This window comes from Mus musculus, chromosome 7 (assembly GCF_000001635.26).
Source record: "Mus musculus strain C57BL/6J chromosome 7, GRCm38.p6 C57BL/6J".
NCBI lineage: Eukaryota > Metazoa > Chordata > Mammalia > Rodentia > Muridae > Mus > Mus musculus.
In genome coordinates this window covers 36902005-36923191 of record NC_000073.6, presented here as the reverse complement: position 1 = coordinate 36923191, position 21187 = coordinate 36902005, and the positions used below count along the sequence as shown (strand labels likewise).

Here is a 21187-nt window from a genome sequence, read left to right as displayed (position 1 = left end):
GGGGGGGGTGGGAGAGGCTCTCCAGGGTCCTTTAAACACAGATCCAGGCCTGCAGGTCTCTCCCTAAAAAACAAGCCCCGACCTTAGAGTGCCTCCAGTGTGAGGTTGGGCTAAACCCAGGTCCTAACATGCTTGCTGAGTCAGCACTGTTGCTTCCACAAAATACTACACAACACACACGCCCTTCTTTATTTAACTTGCCAAAAAAAAAAAAAGAAAAAAAGAAAGGCCTCCCTCAGAAGAGCTATGTTTTCAAACAATGCTCTTCCGTATTGTTACATGGTGCACTGTTTCCAAATTGCTGGCATGGCCTCATCAAGCCCCACACTGAATTTCTTAAAAAGCATTTAGGACCAAGAAGTGGAGGGTTGCAAGTCACAGTCTGGCTTTTCCTTGGAAGTCTAGTAAAACTGCACACATCTTCTACTGTCTCCCAGAATGAGTTCCAGAAGCTCTGTGTACCCTTGTGCATCCTTCCCTAAGATGAACAGAATGGGGGGGGGCAGGATGAGGGAGGGAAGGATAAAAGGAGAGAAGAAAGGGAACCAGCAAAAGCAAGAAGCAAAAGGGCTAGAATTAAGGGCAGCAGCCTGGCTGAGCTGACTGTCCCATCATCCCTGATCTATTCAGAAAAATGCAAGCAGGTGCCAGATGCAAGCCTGAAACCCTGGATGGCCAGAGACACCCATATGTGATGCCCCTGTTCCCTGCCTTTTGCCCACCTGAGGGTCAGGCCCTTGCATCTAATTGGACAGCTGGGTTGGTGAACGCGGCCTGTCCTGCCAGCCGCCTCATCGGCCACAGTGACAGCTGTATCACTTCTCTGATGTGAGTGAGTGCTGAGGAGCGCTGACACACGCTCAACTTCCCTCTAATATCCTTCAACCAACCTGACAGTTGTCCGGCAGACGCTAGGCAGCTCGGCTGCCAACCCGCACTGAGGCATTGTGGGACAGCCTCCTAAGGAAAACAGTCAGGAGAGACTTCAAATGAGGCTGTTGTTTCTCCCAGCAAAGCAGCCTAAAGGGGAGCAACTCCTGGTGTGATGGCTAACAGGGAAACTGCAGATACCCACATTCATAGTATCCAGCACAGGGACACTCCATCTTCCATTGAGAATAAATGGGTGTACTGACCCATGAGGGATGTGGCTCTGTTCTCAGGGATCATTCTGTCACAACTTTACATGGAAGAAGATCATTCTAACACTATGCAAAATTCAGAACCCTCAAATGGTAAGCAGAAATGTTCACTTGTCCTGAAGACAGATGGAGTCCGATAGCTTTATCTTGCTTACAAGGGACCATTGCTACCATTGCCCTGACACACGTCTCTTAGCAGCCTCCCTTCTCTGGTACATACACTCTTCTCTTGGCAAAAAGAACAGTATTGGGGTCAGGCATGGCAATACATGCTTCTAATCCCAGCGCTCAGCGGGTTGAGGCAGGAAGATGGAGGGTTCAAAGCCAGTATGGGATACAAAGTGTGCTCCAGACAGCCTGGGGGGCTAGCAAGACCCTCACCCCCAATAAAACAGCAAAACAAAACCAAAAAACAAAAAGCAAAACAAGGTCCTTTGGGATCCTGGAAGTATGAATTCCATTTAAAGCTCTCAGTATTCAAAGTTGAGGTCGGAGCCAGGCATTTAGTGCTGTCTGTCACCTTTACCTCTGCCTCTGAAGGAAATGTCCTTCCTTAAGACAAGCTGTTCAGGATGGGGTCTGTGGAGGGTTTCAGTGGACCATCAGAGGAAGCCAGGTTAGATTGGGATTGAGACCTCTCTCTCTCATCTCTGCTCGTCTGCGAAAGTGTGCTCCGGGTTCTTGTTTGTGCTTTGGATACTTATAAATCACTTCGTGATGAAAACAAACACTCAAGTAAAAGCACGGCACTTCTAGAAAGCGTCAACACTTAAAAGTCACACAAAGCAGAATCACATCCCAGGCGAGGCTGTGATTGGCCCAGCTCAATCACGTGTCTCTTATAGAACCAATGAACTCTAGCCAGGGCTTGTGCCGCGGGGTTATAAATTGGCTGCTTCCAGGACGCTGATGGCTGGGAGGAGTGGCTGCTAGTGTTTCCAGAACACCAAAGCACTAGGCAACTGCTTTCAAACCCACCGCAGATGGATTCTTTGCCGCAGCAACTATCAGATTCCAAAGAAATCACCGTTGGGAAGTTGGTGTCCACATCAAAATCGCAAGCTTCTCACCAAAGTCTGATTTATAAGCAAGCTGTGAGGTTCTTGCAGCACACAGTATCTGAATTAATTCTTCTACCTGGAGGTGCAGTGGTAGATTCCCCTTAAGTATCAAATTTGCCTCGTATCCATTTCCCACATGGAGAAAGCATATTAAAAGTTGAACGTCTCCCTGCTGAGGTTCCCTGCCACCCAAAGGGCCACCTGCCATGGGCATACTTAGGGCCTATAGCATATTGGATTGATTATTAGATATGTCAGTTGATTCTCTCTGCTGTCGGGAACAACCGCGATTAAAAGATTCTCAGAGCATGCCTTTACCGTTTCTGTGCACGGGACAGTCCCCTATAGTCTGCCGCAGGCTGCAGGACAACTTGGAGCAGTTTGCACTGTCTGACTGCTGACTGTGCGTGAAGGTATTCCTACTGTTAATGTGCACTCCAGCCCATCCCCTTCCCATTTTGTCTCCAGCCTGCTGCCATGGGTTGGGTCTGTCTGCATCTCTCCATTTCTCCACCTATCTACCTCCTTCAGCCTCCCTCACCTAGCCTGCTCTCCCACAGTCCCTGGACACCAGCTCTGACAGTGTCTCCTGTCAATCAGCATTCGAGGCTGGGACTTCTCTTCACTCTCCCGACCCTGGACCCACAGACATTTCCTAGTGACAGCTTTGTGATTCCTCTGCGCCTTGCCACCGTGATATTCTGAGAAGACAGTTCCAAAGGGGCCTCTGTGTGGGTGGTAGGGAGGAAGAATCCAGTCTAGTCACCTGTCACTCAGCGGAACTCTGCCACCTTCATCTTCACCTCCATGGTAGCCCCTGGTTTGAATTTGGGATTGTAGCTCCTGTTGTCCTCCCCTCCCCTCCCCTCCCCTCCCCTTTCCTCCTCTCCCCTCCTCTCCTCTTCCCTCCCTTCCCCTTCCCTCTCCTCCCCTCCCCTCCCTTCCCCTTCCTCCCTTCCCTCCTCTCCCTTCCTTTTTCTACACAGCACTTTCACAGGAGACTGCTCTCTTACAGGTTTGAATGAAGATAATGCATGAAGCATGTGTCGCCTTCACTGTATATGGCCTTAATCTATTTTCCATTGCTATCACAAAATAAATGGGAGTTGGCTATTTACTTTTTTGCCTATTTATTTGGAGTTATCTGGCTACCTAGGCCAGGCTAGCCTAGGACATACAATCTAATAACCTAGGTCAGCTACAAACTTCTCTTTCCTCGATTTTCCTGAGTGTTGTTATTATAAGTGGACCACCACACCTGGTACTTGGGGATGGAGAGGGGGAGGGGATTAATTGTATTATGCATATGTCTGTGTGTAGGTTGTGTACATGCAAATGCAGACACACAGGAAAACCTGAAGAGGGCACCAGATCGCCTGAAGCTGGAGTCACAGGTGGCTGTGGGCTGCCCAATCACTGCGGGTGTGGGCCTGAGTTCCCAGTAAGAACAGCAGGTGCTCTAAACCACTGAGCTACCTATCCAGTCTGGAAGTTTACTTTTTAAAGGAAATTTGTTTCTGTCATTCCAGAGGGTGAAAAATCCAAGCGGGCACCTAGCTGTCATCTAAGTTGGTCCTTCTTGCTCTATCAGTCAGCAGCTCACTAGAGAGAGCAACTCCCTCCTGTAATAACTCATTGATTAATCAATCCGAGAGTGGAACGGCCCAGTTAGGAGCGCACCTTTTGGAGCCAGTCTTTACAAAGGTCTCATCTCTCAATGCTGCTGCTTTCAGGAAACTTCCCAGCACCCCTGGGAAGCATGGACAGCAGCAAACAGTAGCACAGTCCCCCAACTTTCCAACCTGCTCCTGGCTACCTCTCTCCAGCTGCCAGCGTCCCTCCTGGGAACTCCCACATGTGTTCCCTCCCCACTGTGGTCCTAAGAATGAGTTATCTCTGCCCCCATCTGGTAGACAACGACACCAAGAGAAGTCCAAATCCTTTACGCAAATATATTCCAATAGTTAGTTCCAAAAGCAGGGATTGATGGGGACCGCAGCTGTTAGCTACTACCTGGCCCCCTATCCCACACAAGAGCTGACTGTGTCAGGCAGGCTTCATACTGCTTTCCCTCTGTCTGGAAAAGCAGATCTGGGCAACACCATGCCTTTAAAGACATCATCACGGGCCACCTCACTGATGTCTCTGAATCTCTCCCTGTTACACTCCTTTCTGCCTAGTGGCTCCTTGCTCCTTTGACATAACTGAACCTCTGTTTGTGTCAATGTCTGTTGTCACACAGCCACCGGAGCAGAGATGGAGATGTCCCATAAACATCGAGAGGACCGAGTCCAATTTTAATCCAGGATCCCGTGCCCTCCGCCTCGGCTCTCATGAGGAAACAGAAATACAATTGAGTTTTAAACCCTGTCCCCAGGGAGTTGCTAATCTGATTTTGAGCAGAGAGGCACCCAGAGAAGGGGTCAGGAAGCCTGACTTCACCAGGACAGATGAAGTAGCATTGTGTGACTGTCCTAAGGGGAAGGGGACAGCCTGGTCCTGGGGAAGTGGTCAGGGATGAGGGTAAAGGCTCAAGGTACCAGAAAGACAGACAGGAGAAAGGCAGATGAGGATGCTCAGCTGGGGATCTGTCCAAAAATTAAACACCTGCCTGGGAGTGCTGCAGACAGGAAGGGGGGGCATTAGTGAGCTTGGTTGTGGATAGAGGCATGCACCCGCTGGTGCTTTTCATTGGTGCCTATTAATTACACTCAGTGGCAGGTTTCACCGTGTCAATGCCATGCATACATGTAACACATTTTGAGCATATTTAGACTATCTTTCTCAGATACTTCTACTGTTTACCCGAGTTAACTTCAACCATCATGGTCAGAATGCACACTGGCCCTGGAGTCCATTCCCCCACCTCTCCCAGAGGTGCCAATTTAACTTTCAGTGTCTTATTATATTTTATTTTATATTTAATGTTTTGTTGTCATGTATATCTGTGTATGCCTGATGCCCATAAAGGCCAAAAGGAGGTAACAGATCCCTTGGAACTACTTACAGGCAGTTGCTAGTGGCCATGTGGGTGCTGGGAATCAAACTCAGGTCCTCTGCAAGGGCAGCCAGGGCTCTTAACCACTAAGCCACCACTCCCACTCCAGCATCCCATGTCTTGTACTTCACGAGCGCACCCCTGCAGGCTACCCAGGTTTTCTGTGGTGAGACCCAGCAACATGGAAGACTCCAAAACTAGCGTTTGTGTTTCTCAACCTTCCTAATGCTGTGACCCTTTAATACAGCTCCTCATGTTGTGGTGACCTTCACCCCCCCCCACCATAAAATTATTTTTGTTGCTACTTTGTAACTTTAGTTTTGCTTCTGTTAGGAATTGTAATGTAATTCTATGTTTTCTGTGCTTTCCCATGGGGGTTCCATGGCAACCCCCATGAAAGCATCATTTGATGCCCAAAGGGGTCAAGACCTAAAGGTTGAAAACTGCTGTTCTAAAGAGTCCTTTCTAGGATGGGAACTTGCAAAATCTACACACAGCTGGATTGTACTCAGCCCTCCACCTCTTTGAGGAGAGATAATAAACATGGTCCCCTTGAATACATAATAGTTTTTAACAAAGACCTTTAATATTTCCTCCACGCGTCAGCCTGGCTTTACAGACAGGAACTTGTTCCGACTAAACAGTTTCATAAAGCCATCTCCCATTTGCTCGTGCTCACGGGCTCTCATCTTCCTTTGCCACATTTTCCTTTTCAGCATATTTCCTGTGGCTGTTCTGACACTTGACTGATGACTTGCTTATGTAAAACATAGAAATCCCTTCCCTCGAAGAAGATCTGGAGGCTAGAGATCAGAGGTCAGGTGTCAGCAGGGCTGTGCTTCCTCAAAAGGCTCCAAGAAGTATCCCTGCCATGTTTTACAGCTCCTGGTAGCTGCAGCTTGGCTTGTGGCTGCATTCCTCCAGTCTGCAACCATCTTCGCGGGGCCTTCTCTTCATCCTTCCGCTTTTCCATCTTACCCATCTTCCTCCTCTTCTTCTCTCTGATTATATTCATTGAACAAAGTAATTGGTTTCATAAATGACATCTGCATTCAATTCTATCATGTACAATGACCATCTTCAGCCCAGTCAACTGTCCTTGGCCTTGCTCAAAATATTCCCCCTTCTGCTTCTCTCTCTCTCTCTCTCTCTCTCTCTCTCTCTCTCTCTCTCTCTCTCTCTCTCTCTCTGTGTGTGTGTCCCTCTCTCTCTATCCCTCTCTCTCTGTCTCTCTTTAACACACACACACACACACACACACACACACACACACACACACAGAGTGTGTGAATATATAATATTGGCTCAACATATGACACCAACCATACATTATTTTCCTGTGTGTGCATGCATGTTCTTGTGTATGCAGGAGTATGAATGTGAACATGCACATGCATGTGTATATGTGAGATATGTAGGTCAGAGGTCAACCTTAAGTATTCATCAAAATAACCACCTTGTCTTTTGAGACAGGGTTTCTCATTGGTACCAGGGACTCACCAATTGCACTAGACTAGCTAGTCAAAGAACCCTGGAAATTGGCCTGCCTCTGCCTTCCCAGTTTTTGGATTAGAAGTGTGCCTCCACGCCTGGTTTGCTTGCTTGCTTGCTTGCTTGCTCGCTTGCTTGTTTATGTGGGTGCTGGGGATGAAACTTGCATCCTTGAGCATATGCAGTAAGCACTTCACTCACTGTGCCCTATCCTCAGCCACTGGATTGTTCTTGTTGGATTTTTGGACCTATCTGGATATTCTGGATGCTCTCCTCTTGAGATCTGTAATCACATCTCCAAAGACCCTTTTAGCAGACAAGGTCACACTTACAGCTTCTGGGAAATGGATGGCTCCTTTTGGCTGCCACCATTCAACAAACCACTATATCTCTTCACATGTAGCCCCTTTCAAAACAATGTCTCCAAATGCTGCTGAGAATCAGAAACCAGATTCTAGGAGATGAGCCCACCTCCCTGTGGGCCTACATCAGGGCTGCTTCATTTCTTTGCATTCACTTGGCTTCAGATAGGAGTCTTCCCAAACCCTCTCATTGTGCTGCTCATAGTATAAGAGCTAGTGGTGTCCTCTGTATGTCATTTTGCCTACTTATGCCATAAAATTATATTAGATTTGAAAACATCCGCTTCCAGTTTTGGTTTGGGATTTGACAGACGCACTCATTTCTCTTGTAGCCTTTAGTGTGATATCAAGCCAGGCGCACTCTGTTACTGAGGCTGCATGGTGGTCTCTTGTTGGACCACCTGCCCCAGATGTGAAGCACTATGTTCAACCAGCTCCCAGTAGCCCAATGGTGTTCCTCCAGGGCCCACCACTTATTGGCTGAGTCTTTCAAAGGTTCCTTTGTCTCTCAGGTCTTCTGTCCCTCTCACTATAAAACGATGATGAATTAGAAGCGGGCCAGTTAATGCCTACAGACTAAACCTGTACCGTGACTTGTTTTTTATAAATAACATTTTATTAGAACATAGTCCCACACATTCAGGGTTGTGTATAGTTCCTTTCATGATACAAAAGCGGAGGAGCTGTGACTCAGACAGAATGAATCACAAGTGGTTCTTTATAGCAAACGTTAGCTACTCGTCCCTGGGTCTCTTCCAGATGTATCCTGCTGTGATTCTTTCTGTGAATCATGAGTAGGGTGCTGTGGTGAGGGTGAGGTGAAAAGAACGTGTTGTTGGTGTTGAGCTGGGTGGCACAGGCCTGTAGTCCCAGTGCTGGTGAAAACAGGAGGATCTAAGGTTCTAGGCCTGCCTGAGCTACAGAATGAGTTCAAAACCAACCTAGGAAAGTTGGTAAAACCATGACTCAAGTTCCAGGCCAGGGAAGGCTCTCTATCTCAACAGAAGGCAGATGGCTGAGGAGCAACGCTCTGTTTCTCTGGCTTCGACATGCACGTGCACACACATGGGGGCGCGCACACACACACACACACACACACACACACACAAATTAAAATTTAAAGAGCACCATGAATCTTATAGCTGTACTAGCTTGGATAGCTCTTGTCATGTGGTACCCCAAGACATCTGTGCTCTTGGGGTCCATGAAGTCTGTAAGACCAACCCCTGGAGAAGGTCTCACCTGATCTCCTTCACATTTTGTCTCCCTCCAACAGACAAATAAATCATGAGGTCAGGTGACTTGCATGTCTTCTGAAAGCCCAAGACCTGAGGCAGTCCTCTGTGTCCTCAGCCACCTAAGGACACCGTCTATGTCCAGGACAAACTGTCCCCTCAGGAGTTCAAATCACCTGCGAATGAGAGCAGAGCCCCTGAGTGACTGCCAGCCTCAATCTCTTCTGTACTCCTCTCCTATTTGTTAAACAAATCCCGATTTGCCTTTTTAGGCTGCTCTTGAATTTTATGGCAACATGTAATAAACATCTGACTGCTTTTATTTCTATTTAACTTTTATCTTGAATGTCTCTGCTGTTTCAAACCAAATATTTATAGCATCGCACAGCCGCCCGCAATTCCATTCCTCACCAGCACTGTCATTTCTCCTGCTTGACGCCACCAGCCCAGCGGAGGGTTCAAGAATGTGGGAGGCAAGTGGTCTCTTATGCCCCATGAGATTCACAGCATCTGGGGCTGAGTCACTGTCTTCCTCGGGCAGCAAACAGCTTTGCAGGCAACTCTGGTCCTTGGGTTCAGTAAGGACATCTCCAGGAGCCTATGCAGCTTCGTATATTCCACATCGTCATGGCTCAGTACTAGGCTTGGCCCCGCTCTTGGGGAGATTCCCCCAAATCCAAAGGGACACCCTGTCTTGTTTATTATGGAGTTGACTTGGGGTGTTCTATTTTCTCTGTTAACTCTGAGGCTTTAATCCCCACCCTGCCCCACCCCTACCCCTACCCCATACCTCAGGGTTCAGGAGTCCAGCTTTCTGGTCCACCAGGGCTCACTTCCAGTTGTCACACCCACCAGAAAGTGCTGCCAGCACCACTACAGATCATGTGTTTATCAGGGAGCCCTGCTCCCTGCTAGTCTCTGTCCCACTGCCTTCCTACACCATGACAAACGCCTCTGATGAGCAGCTGACAGAAAGAAAGATATTCTTCTGGCATCATTTCATGAAGGTAAGCGCCTGTTGCTCCTGGACTTTTGGTGGATGTCAAAGAAGACTCAAGTCATTGCTGAGAATCGGGAAGAGTTTCATATCCCAATCAGGAACACATCCTAGTGACCTAAAACCTGCAACGCCATCATATCACTGGGTCCCCAGTTCTTGTTGAAGGAGATGTGTTGCTGGGGGAGGGCTTAAGGTTTCAAAGGCTGTTCACCATTTCCAGTGAAGAACTCATTGCTTCCTGTTGGTGACTCAGGATGTAAGCTCTCAGCTGCTGTGCCAGGGCCATGCCTACTGCCGTGATCCCTGGCACGATGCTGATGGATTCCTATCCCTCTGTTACTGTAAGCCCCAAGTAAATCCTTCCTTCTATAAGTTACTTTGGTCACAGTGTTTTATTATCACAGTCAGAAAGTGACTAATATATATTTTTAACATGCCTACACCAGGCTATGCTGGCACATTTTAGCACTCTGGTTATGCATAGGGAATCCCACACAGAGCTTTGGTGAGAATCTTCCACTTGCTTATATCGACTTTCTGATACTCCAAACCCAGTCCAAGACAAGGTATGCATAGCAACTATACCTCTAAGACAGCTTGGGCAGCCCTAAGCTGAAAGTCAAGAAGGACCTCAAGCCGGAAGCTCTTGAATGCCACCATAATGTCACAGGTGGAAAGTCTATCCCACTAAACTTTGCTTCTTACACGAAATAATTTTTAAAATATTGTATTAACTTACCTCCAGTCTCTGTGTAGAAAGGTAGAGATCGCTGTGACAAAACCTCATGACTAAAAGCACCTTAGAGAGGAAATGGCTTATACATCCCTATCTCAATCCATCACTGAGGGAAACCAAGGCAGGAACTCAAGGCAGAAACCTGGGGGTAGAAACTGAGGCAGAGGACATGGAGAAATGCTGCTCACTGACTTCCTTTCTAGGCCCATGGTCAGCTATCTTTCTTATATTACCCCCCCCTGGCCAGGGCCCTTCTACATCAATCATCGACCAAGACAGTGCCTCATGTATTTGCCTATAGGCCACTCTGATAGAGGCTCTTTCTCAAGTGAGGTTCCCTCTGCCTAAATAACATTAGTTTGTGTCACATTGACAAAAATCTAACCAGAATAATATCATTTTAGGAATACACAAATATTCTCAGCCCCCAAGCTGTTCTGAACTATGGAATACTTTTCTGGTCCCATGCCTTTCAGATTTCAGATATGAGACAGCCAGTTCCTCTTCTCATTCTCAAGGTTTGGATGACCTCCTCTAAGCTCCTCTCTCTCTCTCTCTTTGACATCCACGGAGGTCCCCACCTCTAGCATTCCCCAGATAGTCACTATTATATGCTAAACATTAGTGTCTCCTCTGTGTTTATATATATGTGAAATCTGAATGCCAGACACAATGGCTGTAGTGGGTGGATCTTTGGGGAGGTGATGAGGTCATAGGGGTGGAGTTCTCATAGTGGCATTAGTGACTTAGAAAAGGGATCCTGGAGAGCTCCCTGTTCTGGAGGCTCTATGAGGAAAAAAAGCATCCGAGAGTCCAAAAAAACAGCTTCACTCCCTAGATTTGGACCAGACACCCTGATCTTGGTCCATGAGTCTACAGATTTGTAAGAGACTAGCCTGTATTCCTTTGTGACAGCACTCCAGACAGACCAAGACAGCCAACTTCCACCCACACCAGGGTTTTTCAAACACTAGAAGAGAGTCCACTGCTTCAGAGCTTTTCTGGTCTTTTTAGTATACCCACCTACAATTCTTGGAACCCATCAGGATGAAGGGGAAATGGGAGGTAACTCCACATCTAACTGAAAGTCTAAGGGGCTTTCTGTTTCAAACACAGCTTATCAGGAAGCTTGGGTGATGCTATCTGGAAAAGATGTCTCCCTGGTAATAAACCAAGCAGTATGTGTAGCAAAAGGAATTCTCACGCGTTGCTGGTAGGAGATAAATTGGCAGAACTGTTTGAGAAAGTAGCTGAGAGTTATCTACTGACAGTGACCAAATACATATCCTACCTGAAGCACTTCATTTTGGGGTCTGATCCCAATAGAAACAAATACTTGCATTCACCAAAAGGGAAGAATTGTGGATATTACATGACTAAGAGGGAAGACCTTGGAGCAACAGTACCTTGGGATGTTCTCATCAGGAGACACAAGACTTCTAGAATGCTGGAGCCAACTCTCTGTCTCATCTCTCTCTGTCTCTCTGTCTCTTGTCTTTTTCTTTCTCTTCATCTGAGAGTCACAGATATAAAACAACGTAGAATTTCCCTTCCCTGTTTGCAAATTACACTGTGGTAAAAATATTCCAATAACAATTATGAAAAGGGAAGAAGGCTCTGTTTCTCCACTTCAATACTCTGTTTTGGAATGGACACTTAGGATGATTGAGTGTCCATCCGTGAGCCAAGACTGACATACACCACAGCAACAGTGTCCATAGAAACCCCCTCTTCTCTAATGGCCCCAGGAACTGATGTTGCTTGGTTCAATGTGGCTCACTTCTTTTTGCCAGACATGGCTCAGGAGGGGGTCATAAGTTTATTCTCTGTCTCAAGCACACTCCTGCTTAGATAGAATCATGGATCATGTCCAATTTTAGAATCTAGTATCCCAGGTATCAGGATCCCACTCAAAGCATTTGCAGTGGCTAATCCTTGTCTCTCTTCACCTGTCCAACATTTTGAAAGCATGAAACAGAGGAGGCCAACTCCTCTGTCTGTTCTTATTCTGGCCTTAGATCCAATTTAACTTCTTTCCCTCTCTTTAGAAACAAATATTGTCGTTTCTTTTACCTTCTAAACAACAGTGCTTGGCTTAGGGACGAGCCTCTTATCTGTTCAGGTCAGTGTGGTCAAGGTTATACTACTGAGAACAATCTGCTTTTGTCGCAGTCCAGTGTGTTCTGCTGTGACAGAATGCCCGAGGTTGGATAATTTATAAAGAACAGAAATTTATTTCTCATGGTTTTTCGGAATCGAGGAAGTGCAAGATCAAGTAGTATTATGGTTAATCTTCACTGTCAACCTGACTACTGTCAACTCTCAGTCCTAGGAGGCTGGAGAGGTGTGTCTGTAGGCTGTTTGCCTAGAGAAATCACTGATGAGGTATGACCCATTCTGAATGTGGGTAGCACCACCCCATGGGCCAGGACTGCGCTATGGAGTTAAAGGAAGGACAAGAGGAAAGTTGGTGGACCTGAACTATTCCCCAGTGTCTGCTTCCTGGTGACTGTGGGGTGAGTGGCTTTGCTCTGACATGCCTTCCCTGCTTCAGTGAAGTGAACATTCCGAGACTGTAAATAACATAAGCCTTTCCTCCCACAAGCCGTTTGCATCAGGCATTTTGTCAAGGTGATGAGAAATGCCATTAGCACAGGGGCCCTGTATCTAGGGAAGGCTTTCCTGTGGCATCTTCCCATGGCTGAAGGATGAGTGAGCCTGCTCCACCAGCCCACCATATCAGGGGCCTAGTCCACCGATAATGAATGTGTCCTTAAGACTCCTGCTTCCACATTGGCCATGCCTGTATTTAGCATAGGGGACAACGCATTCACTGTAGCAACTGTGCTTCCACCATGATCTCTGTGAGGACACAATGGACTCAGAGACAATGTGAATATGAGCAGGAGAGAGCTGGAATTGGGCCCCCGATCATTTTGCTTGAGTGTTTGTATCTGACTGTACCTGAAGCCATGCAGACACCCAAGCTCCTCCCACTCCATAGATAAACTGATTCAGTTTTCCTCTTGAACTCACGTCGTGTTTTTGTTGCTCACCTAGGAAAGGGTCAACACTGTTACAAGACTTCTCAGTGCATGTACAAGGGGAGAAGGTTGACTTTGCTCCAGTAGCAAGAATTTGTTTCCTCAGAAATCTATAACAAAGCTTCCAGCCCAAAGTCACAACTAAGAGCTCATCCTTCCTTTCTGGAACAAGTGAGCTCAGTCACTGCTGATTCTTTTGAATCATGGACTCTACTGCTATCCCTCTGGGCTCCTAAGCCCCTGCACACTCCTGTAAGGCAAGGCCAGCAGCACATGTCCTGCTACCTGCTTTGGTGTGGCTCATGAGCCACGAGTGAGTTTCACCTGTTTCAGTGGCTGAGGGGGGAAAGATTCATATTTTATAAGAATTGGGTTGAAATTACACTTGAGCATCCACAAGTAGTTTTAGTGGAAGACAGCCATACTGGTGTGCTTATGTGTTATCTATAGGTGTTTTCACACAGTCATGGCACAGTTGAGTTAGAGAGACAGAGATAGTGTGGTTCACAAAAGTCTAAACTATTTACTGTTTTGGTGGGGTATGGTGCTTCAAGCCTATAGGCCCAGCACTTGGGAGGCAGGATAGAAGCTCAAGGCCAGTCTTACTGCATAGATCCCATCTCAAATAAAATGGGAAAGAAAGAAGTAAATACAGAAAGAAAGAAAGAAAGAAAGAAAAAAAGAAAGAAAGAAAGAAAGAAAGAAAGAAAGAAAGAAGTAAAGAGAGAAAAAGAGAAAGATAGGAAGATATAAAGAAAAAGAAATAGAGAAAGAAAGAAAGAAAGAAAGAAAGAAAGAAAGAAAGAAAGAAAGAAAGAAAGAAAGAAAGAAAGAGGAAGGAAGGAAGGAAGGAAGAAGGAAGGAAAGAAAGAAAGAAAGAAAGAAAGAAAGAAGAAAGAAAGAAAGAAAGAAAGAAAGAAAGAAAGAAAGAGAGAGAGAGAGAGAGGGGGGAAGGAAGGAAGGAAGGAAGATGGAAGGAAGGAAGGAAGGAAGATGGAAGGAAGGAAGGAAGGAAAGAAAGAAAGAAAGAAAGAAAGAAAGAAAGAAAGGAAGGAAGAAAGGAAGGAAGGAAGAAAGAAAGAAAGAGGAAGGAAGAAAGGAAGGAAGGAAGGAAGGAAGAAAGAAAGAAAGAAAGAGAAAGAAAGAAAGGAAGGAAGGAAGGAAGGAAGGAAGGAAGGAAGAAAGGAAGGAAGGAAGGAAGAAAGGAGGGAGGAAGAGAGAGATCGAAGGACAGACTGAGGGAGGGAGGGGAGGCAAGGAGGGAGAAAGCAAGGAAGGGGGAAGAAAGGAAGGGAGGAGAGCTGAGCAGTTAAGAGCACATCCTTACCCCAGTTTACATCCTAGCACTCACATAAGGAGCTTTACAATTGCTTTTAACTCCAGATCCAGGGACATCCAACGCCCTCTTCTGGCCTCACATGCACCTACACTTATGTGCACATATACATAATTTTAAAAGTAGTTTTTTTTTTTTAAAGAAAATGGTTGGTTGGCTTACTATTTAGTCCTTTAGATGAATATGTTGACCCTCGCTGAGAGTCCACAGAAGTGTGACCTTTGCATCTAAATATTTAATTCAGTTCTTGTGCCCCTGAATCAGCTACAGTGAGAAGCATTTTATTTTCAAGCAGCTCTCACAGACCCCCAAATTTTAGACAGCAAACCACCCCTCAAGATGCAGAAAAAATTTCCCACTCATTTCCAGGACTCAACTCTGAACTGAGCGCACCACACTATCCCTGCACCGAGACTTTGCTAAGTACAAACAAAAACTAAATGTAAACTAGGTCAAGTCAGTGACCCTTTTAAGCCCATAGCAAATAATAATAATAATAATAATAATAATAATAATAATAATCCTAGTGAGATCCAGCCAGGCTTCAGAACAGTGCTGTGCAGGGACCAGGCCCTGTGAGCTAAGTTCACACTGAGACTCAGAAGCTCCCAAAGGCAGAGGGAGGCTTGGATTCCCATCTCAGACCAAGAGCCCTGTAAATTCTTTGTGCATTGGCATTTGTGGCTACCGGATGGGGCAATAAGAGGGAGCTTCCTGGGAGTTATGGGGATATAACGATTTAATGCTCAAGTATTTTGAGGTATTTGCTTTTGATCAAATCCCTCACTCTTGTGTAAGAAAATAACTCAGAAGACCCCTTTTTGGTCTTGTAAAAGGGTAAAGCTGTTGGACTGACGCAGAGTAGCTCTCAAACAGAGGGAACTGTCAGCCACCACTCAGTGACTGCTTTATCAGGATCAGCCCTGCAATCTGCCTGGAACTCATTTTCCAGTCTAAGTCACGAACAAAGAATTATAAACTGACTTGTGCCATATGCTCCAAGCTCTCCAAGACCCCACAAGGACTTCTCATCACCCCTTGTCACCAGTGAATGACCTCCACATTGTCAAGTCTCATGAGTGTCTCGCAGGTTGCATCTCAACTACACTTGGAAGACTTGGTGGTCACCTCCTTCCCAAGGCTCTAATTCCTTTGGCTCAGAGGAAAGACTCCATCCAAATTCCCTTCTCTCCCACCCACCAACCCTGCCCATCTTGTTTCCCTAACACCCAGTGTGAGAGCAATGTAAGACATGCTTTTGTTCCTCCTCCTGTGTACACCTCACAGTTTCAATGTATTGGGCATATCCAGTTTTCCTGCCCAGCTCCATCCTCTTTTCTAAATGCCAGACCACTGGCATCGCTAGCCTCTACTCAGCTCCCAGCACCTTAGTCCCACCAGAAGTAAAATTTGCTCCTTCTCTCTGTCTTCCTCACCTTAGCAAATGACTCCAAGTGGCCTGGTGGTGAAAGAAGAAATCAAGGAGATAAGATCTAGTCCGATTTCCATCAAGAAGAAAAGATGTCTGAGACTGAGGTCAATGCCAAGTGGGTTCAGAGGTTTGGGTTAGTGCTGAGGCAAAATGTTATGATAAAAAAAAACCACATCAGAGGAAAACGGTGCACTGCAAGGAAGTGAAGAAAGAGGAGGAGGGAGGGGGAAAGGAAGAGGAGGGAGGGGAAGAGAAGAGGGAGGGAGAGGAAGAGAAGAAGAGGAGGAAGGGAAAGAGGAGGGAGGAAGGGAAAAAGAAGGATCGGGGAAAGGAAGAAAAGGAGGGCCATGGTCCCCAACATTTTCTCTATGAACACATCTCAGTGACATTTTTCAAGGTTCTGCCACTTCCCGCAACCACCACAAATGGGGCACACAGCCTTTAGGGGAGACTTCAGCCTCTGAACATCCTGGCATGTCCTGTCTGCTCCCTCCTTCTCATTACCACTCACTGATGGAGGCAATATGAACATGTCCATATACAGACATAGGTACAGCCTTGTTTATCATCCTCTTGACTTCTATACAAAGAACTGAATCTCACGAGAGCAAGAATGCAGGCCATGTCCCAAGAAACCATTATGAACACAAGAGGCAGGTGCATAGCAAACATACAATGGGCCTAATGACCTTTCTAGAATAAGAATGTTTCTCAGTCTACAGAACGAAGATGCTCTCTGGACCACAGAGATGGAAGAGAAACTCAAGAGCCTAAGCCACAGACATTTTGAAGAGACATTTCAGGACCAGTGTGATGGGTTTTTACAAGTGTCCTGTGTGTACTGCGTTCTGAGACAGATTGAGAGATGCTAGCTCATAACGTTGGAGCAAATGATAGACAGCTAAGCAGATGTTTGTTTTCACTATGTCAATCATTGCGATCATTTTCCTGCAAGTTTTAACTTTATAGCTGCTTGTTTGGGTGTGAGGTGGGCACATTCAAGTTCTCAAAGCTTGCCTGAAAGTTGAGGAAATAAATCTGTGCTTCAGTGAGTTATAATCAGACATGAATCCCACCACATAACAAGTCCTTCCTGTGGGCACAGAGCCCTGTGCGATGCCTGTGTGCATGGAATGTGAAGTCTACCTTCCATCATAAAAAGAGTTGAACCATCTTTACTCACAGATGAAATTATTATTTACATAGAAATGTTGATGGAGGGTCTAGTGAGCTTGCTCAGTGGTTAGAACACTTGATGCTCTTCCAGAGGGCTTGAGTTTGGTTCCTGTCACCCATATTAAGCAGCTCATAGCCACCTATAACTCCAGCTCCAGGGGATACAATACCCTCATCTGGCTCCGACACACATTTGCACATACACATAGATAGACATACACATATACAAAATTTCTTTTAAAAACCACAAAAATAAAAAGCAAAGAAACACCAACGGATGCCTCATAAATGCTAGTACATTTAGCAAGTTGCAAAATCTAAGGGAAATAACCAAGCCTGGTGTAGGACAGCTGTTATTTTAGCCGCTTGGTGGGACTGAAATAGTAAGATCACAAGTTCAAGGCTAGCCTGGGCTATAAAGTAAGCTCAAGGCCAGCCTGGAAAACTTAGTGAAACTCTGTCTTATAATAGTTCTGGAAAAGAAGAGGAAATCTGAGAGGCAGGTACCGCCTGCTTTGTGAAAGTGTTCTAAGGCTACAGTGATCAAAACAGTATATTGTCATAAAGGCAGACAACTGTGGACAGACCAGAACAGAAAGTCCAGACACAAAGCAAAGCCCATAAAGACAGGGCTCAGTTGGTTGGGAAGACAAGCAGTGCACCAGAAGAGAAATAATCTTTCCAACCAACTGAACTGAAAAGGATGGACGGATGTGGAAAGGATAGCACTGTGGTGCCCTGCAAGACCCAGAGCATCATAGGACCTCTCTGAGGCTAAGCACTTGCTGAGTGTTCCAGCCATGTGTGCTGGATGGTGTTTCTGGGGAGCCCTAGTGAAGAGCCTGGTGCTCTTTTTCTTTTGATGACAGGGTCTTACCATGTAGTTCAGACTGGCCTCCAGCTCATGATCCTCCTGCCTCAGCCTTCCCAGTGCTAGAATGACACGTGTGGAAACCATGCCCAACCCCCCTGAGTCATGTCCACAGCAGTGTAATGGACTTTCCTGTCAACCACAGCTCACCTGGGTCCCACTGGGAAGGTCCCGCTCTGCTTCTGCTTTCTCCGAGAGAACATCCTGGGAACCCTGAGGTATCTTGGGCTTGGGACCTGGCTCATTCCTGGTGTCGTGTTCACAATTGCTTTTCAAAAAAAAAAAAAAGCACATTCTCAATAGCCTTAATTTAATCAAAACATTCTTGACTGAGATCATTAAAGCCTCTGAGAGAGGCGTTTAATTCTAAATTCGCTATATCCACGGCGTAGCTGTTGAGTAACTGAAAAATCAACTTTATGTCATAATAGTTTGTTAGAATGTTTGTTTACTCTTCATCTGAGACACGCTAATTAAAACAAGAGGTTTTCACAAGCAATCCAGCTAGCAAATAGGATGGGTTAATAGATAAGAAATGCCTGGTAATTATAGGGATGCCCAGATCCCCACGTACAGGGACCAGGGGTTGGGGAAAAGCTGAGGAAACTTTGTTGAGCCACTGCTATTCTATGGGATTTGGCAGGGTGCAATTCTTTGGTTATCTCCTCCCTCAATGAGTTTCAGAAACAACCCGAAATGTGGTCCCCCTCTGTGGGATGTCATCTGTCACCAGGTCTTGCAGTCATCTTGAGGGGGACTGATTACAACACATGCGGATCTCTTTAACCAGGGCAGAACTGTTTCCACTTTCCCACAGATGGGTCTGGAAGTCTGTGCCTTCCCACCCCCAACCCCCGCCCAATGCCTGCTCTCACACAGGAAGAACGGACCTGGAAGGTACCCCCAGGAAGGCCTGGCCCTCTGTCAGCCCTGGGAGACCTGGCCAGTCCTCCCACCCTCCCACAGATGCATTCCTTATGCTCTGAAACTTAGCATCAGGGGGTCCTTCAGGTCGGTGAAAGCCATAGGAACGCTTCCAAACACCTGAGGTCTTGGGATGGGTTGGCTAAAGAGCCCATTTTCTGACAGTGACCCCTTCCAGAGTGCTCTCCATCCCATCTGGCCAAGTCTACCTCTCTGAGTAATTGCACACACAGACACACACACACACACACACACACACACACACACACACAAATTTCTCTCTACTTCCTCACAAGTCCAAGGCCAATTACTCAACATCCTGCTCTAAGCCTGCCCAAGAACCTTCGTTCTGGCGCCTTTCCCTCCCTTCAGAACTCAGAGTGTCCATGCTTGCCTTTGCTCTCTCGACTGTGTATCTCCTGCTCTCTCCACTGCTCCACACTCTCCCCAGGCTGGGTCAGGGTCATGACCTGAAGACCAGATATCCCCAGGAGAGCATGTCTTGGAGAGTTCATTTTGAAGGAAGATGGCATAGCTATAAAACTGTGACCTAAGCACTGTCCTGTTGGTCCCTGGCAAACCTAGTCCATGGTCACCTATCTTTAATATCTAGCCAGCATTGAGATGGTTCCCCAGCACATCTTCACAGCCTCCATGGTTTCTGCTTTGTCTTGTGAAGTGCTACAGCTTTCTAGAAGCCACACAACAGAGTCAGGAGGTGCCATGACCATGATGAGTCCATTGGTTGCTAAGGCTCCTGCTTGAAGCATGAACTGCCATGAAGGAACACCACATACTGACTTGCTCCCAGGCTCAAGGTCAGCTACCTGCCTCATACAGTCCACCTGCCTAGGGTTAGCAATGCCCAAAGCGGGCTGCTTCTCCTACTCATAGCAATTAGCCATACAACAGTGCCCCGCAGACCAATCACAGGCCAATCTGACGGAGGTGAGTCTGCAGCTGAAATTCTCTCTTTCCAGGTGTATCAATCTGACAACCAAGATTAACCTTCACAGCTGTATTTAATACAGATGGGAATTATCGATGTGTAAAAGGCTATGATCATAAACAGAAGAAAATCCCACGTTATATGAAACTGGAAAATATGTAGATATCCAAAATGAGGTAACTAAGGACTCACAAGTCTTAAATCAGGTGCATCTTGTGTACAAAAACTTTGAGGTCTTATGCCTCTTCTTTGTAATAACTGGAGTGGACAAGAATCCCCAGGGATCATGGAGGGAACGGGGGAATCACTTACCTTTGCATTATCTGTGGACCTGGCACAAAGGATGGGTATTTATTTGTTGGCTACTATACAGGCAGGGAATAAGTGAATTACTACTTTCCTATGAGCTTCCTCTTCCAACACCCATCTTAAGGGCAGGGTTAGCACTTCTCCATAGCCTACAGCAGGACATTTATGGGACTCCAGTAGCCTCTTGGGGCAGGGGGCAGGGTCGGGGAGGGGGGAGAGACAAGGTCTGAGAATGGTCTGTGTCCCAGCAGTGAGCGTACACAGAATGCTAGAATGTTTAGGGATCTAAATATCAAAAGATAGAGGGTGATGGAGGATAAATGTCACCAGCACTCAAGAGGTGCGTTAGGGAAATGAGATGGGAGGCAGAAGACCCAGCCTCCTGACCCAGAATGTGTCCTGTCATGATAGCACTGTCAGGCCTTCTGGTCTCTGGAACTAGCATGGACTAAATTTGAAGCCAAATGTGTCCTGATGCTCACTGTCCCGTACTTCCAAGTATTTGCACCAAGCCTGTCCTAGATACTTCGTTATAGTTCTCAAAACTTCCTCTTTCCTGTTTCCCAGATAAGAAAATTGGGGCTCTGTGATGTGAAGGTTCACACAGATGATCTCGGGGTGATCATCTGGGACTGGACCCCATTTGACTCTACTCTTCCCCATACCCAGACATCCCCAGGTTCCAGGCCATATATCATGGCCCTCCTCTAGTCTTCATTGAACAAACCAGGCAACCCATCCTAAGAAGATCTCAAGACACTGATGCAATCTGCTTCCCCTTGATGCAGAAGCCACGGCAGCCACCACCTCCTCATGACTCATGGGACTGGGACCAGGCCCGTCTTATAGACATGTAGGTTTGCTGGCGATTTACCAGAAGCCCACCACACTGTTAGCTCATGCAGGAGTCCTCATCTTTTCTGCTCGCACCAGTGTCAACAATGTTTCCCACTCCCTTACCACTACTAGCCACTCCCCTCTTCTCTTCCTTTACCCAAACCTAATCTCTGCATCAGGGTCAAATTCAAGCCCCATCTCTCCCACCTCACCCAGTACCCCTAGCTTCTAGAAGCTTTTCCAGTCATTCACCTCAGTGTTGGCAGAACACATAAGTGACTGCA

At 46.5% G+C, this 21187-nt stretch overlaps 2 long non-coding RNA genes across 2 annotated transcripts; one reads left to right on the top strand and one right to left on the bottom strand.

Annotated features, from left to right (window-relative positions):
• Positions 1-2005: 2005 nt before the first annotated feature.
• On the top strand, positions 2006-3318 carry Gm36567. Its single transcript, XR_391268.3, has 3 exons — positions 2006-2616; positions 2764-3013; positions 3219-3318. It is a non-coding gene; the product is annotated as a predicted gene, 36567 (long non-coding RNA).
• A 2473-nt stretch (positions 3319-5791) lies between these two features.
• On the bottom strand, positions 5792-9030 carry Gm36656. The gene is made up of 3 exons (XR_391270.2): positions 8701-9030; positions 8297-8465; positions 5792-6202 (listed from the first exon to the last, which is right to left on the bottom strand). It is a non-coding gene; the product is annotated as a predicted gene, 36656 (long non-coding RNA).
• Between the last annotated feature and the right edge of the window lie 12157 nt (positions 9031-21187).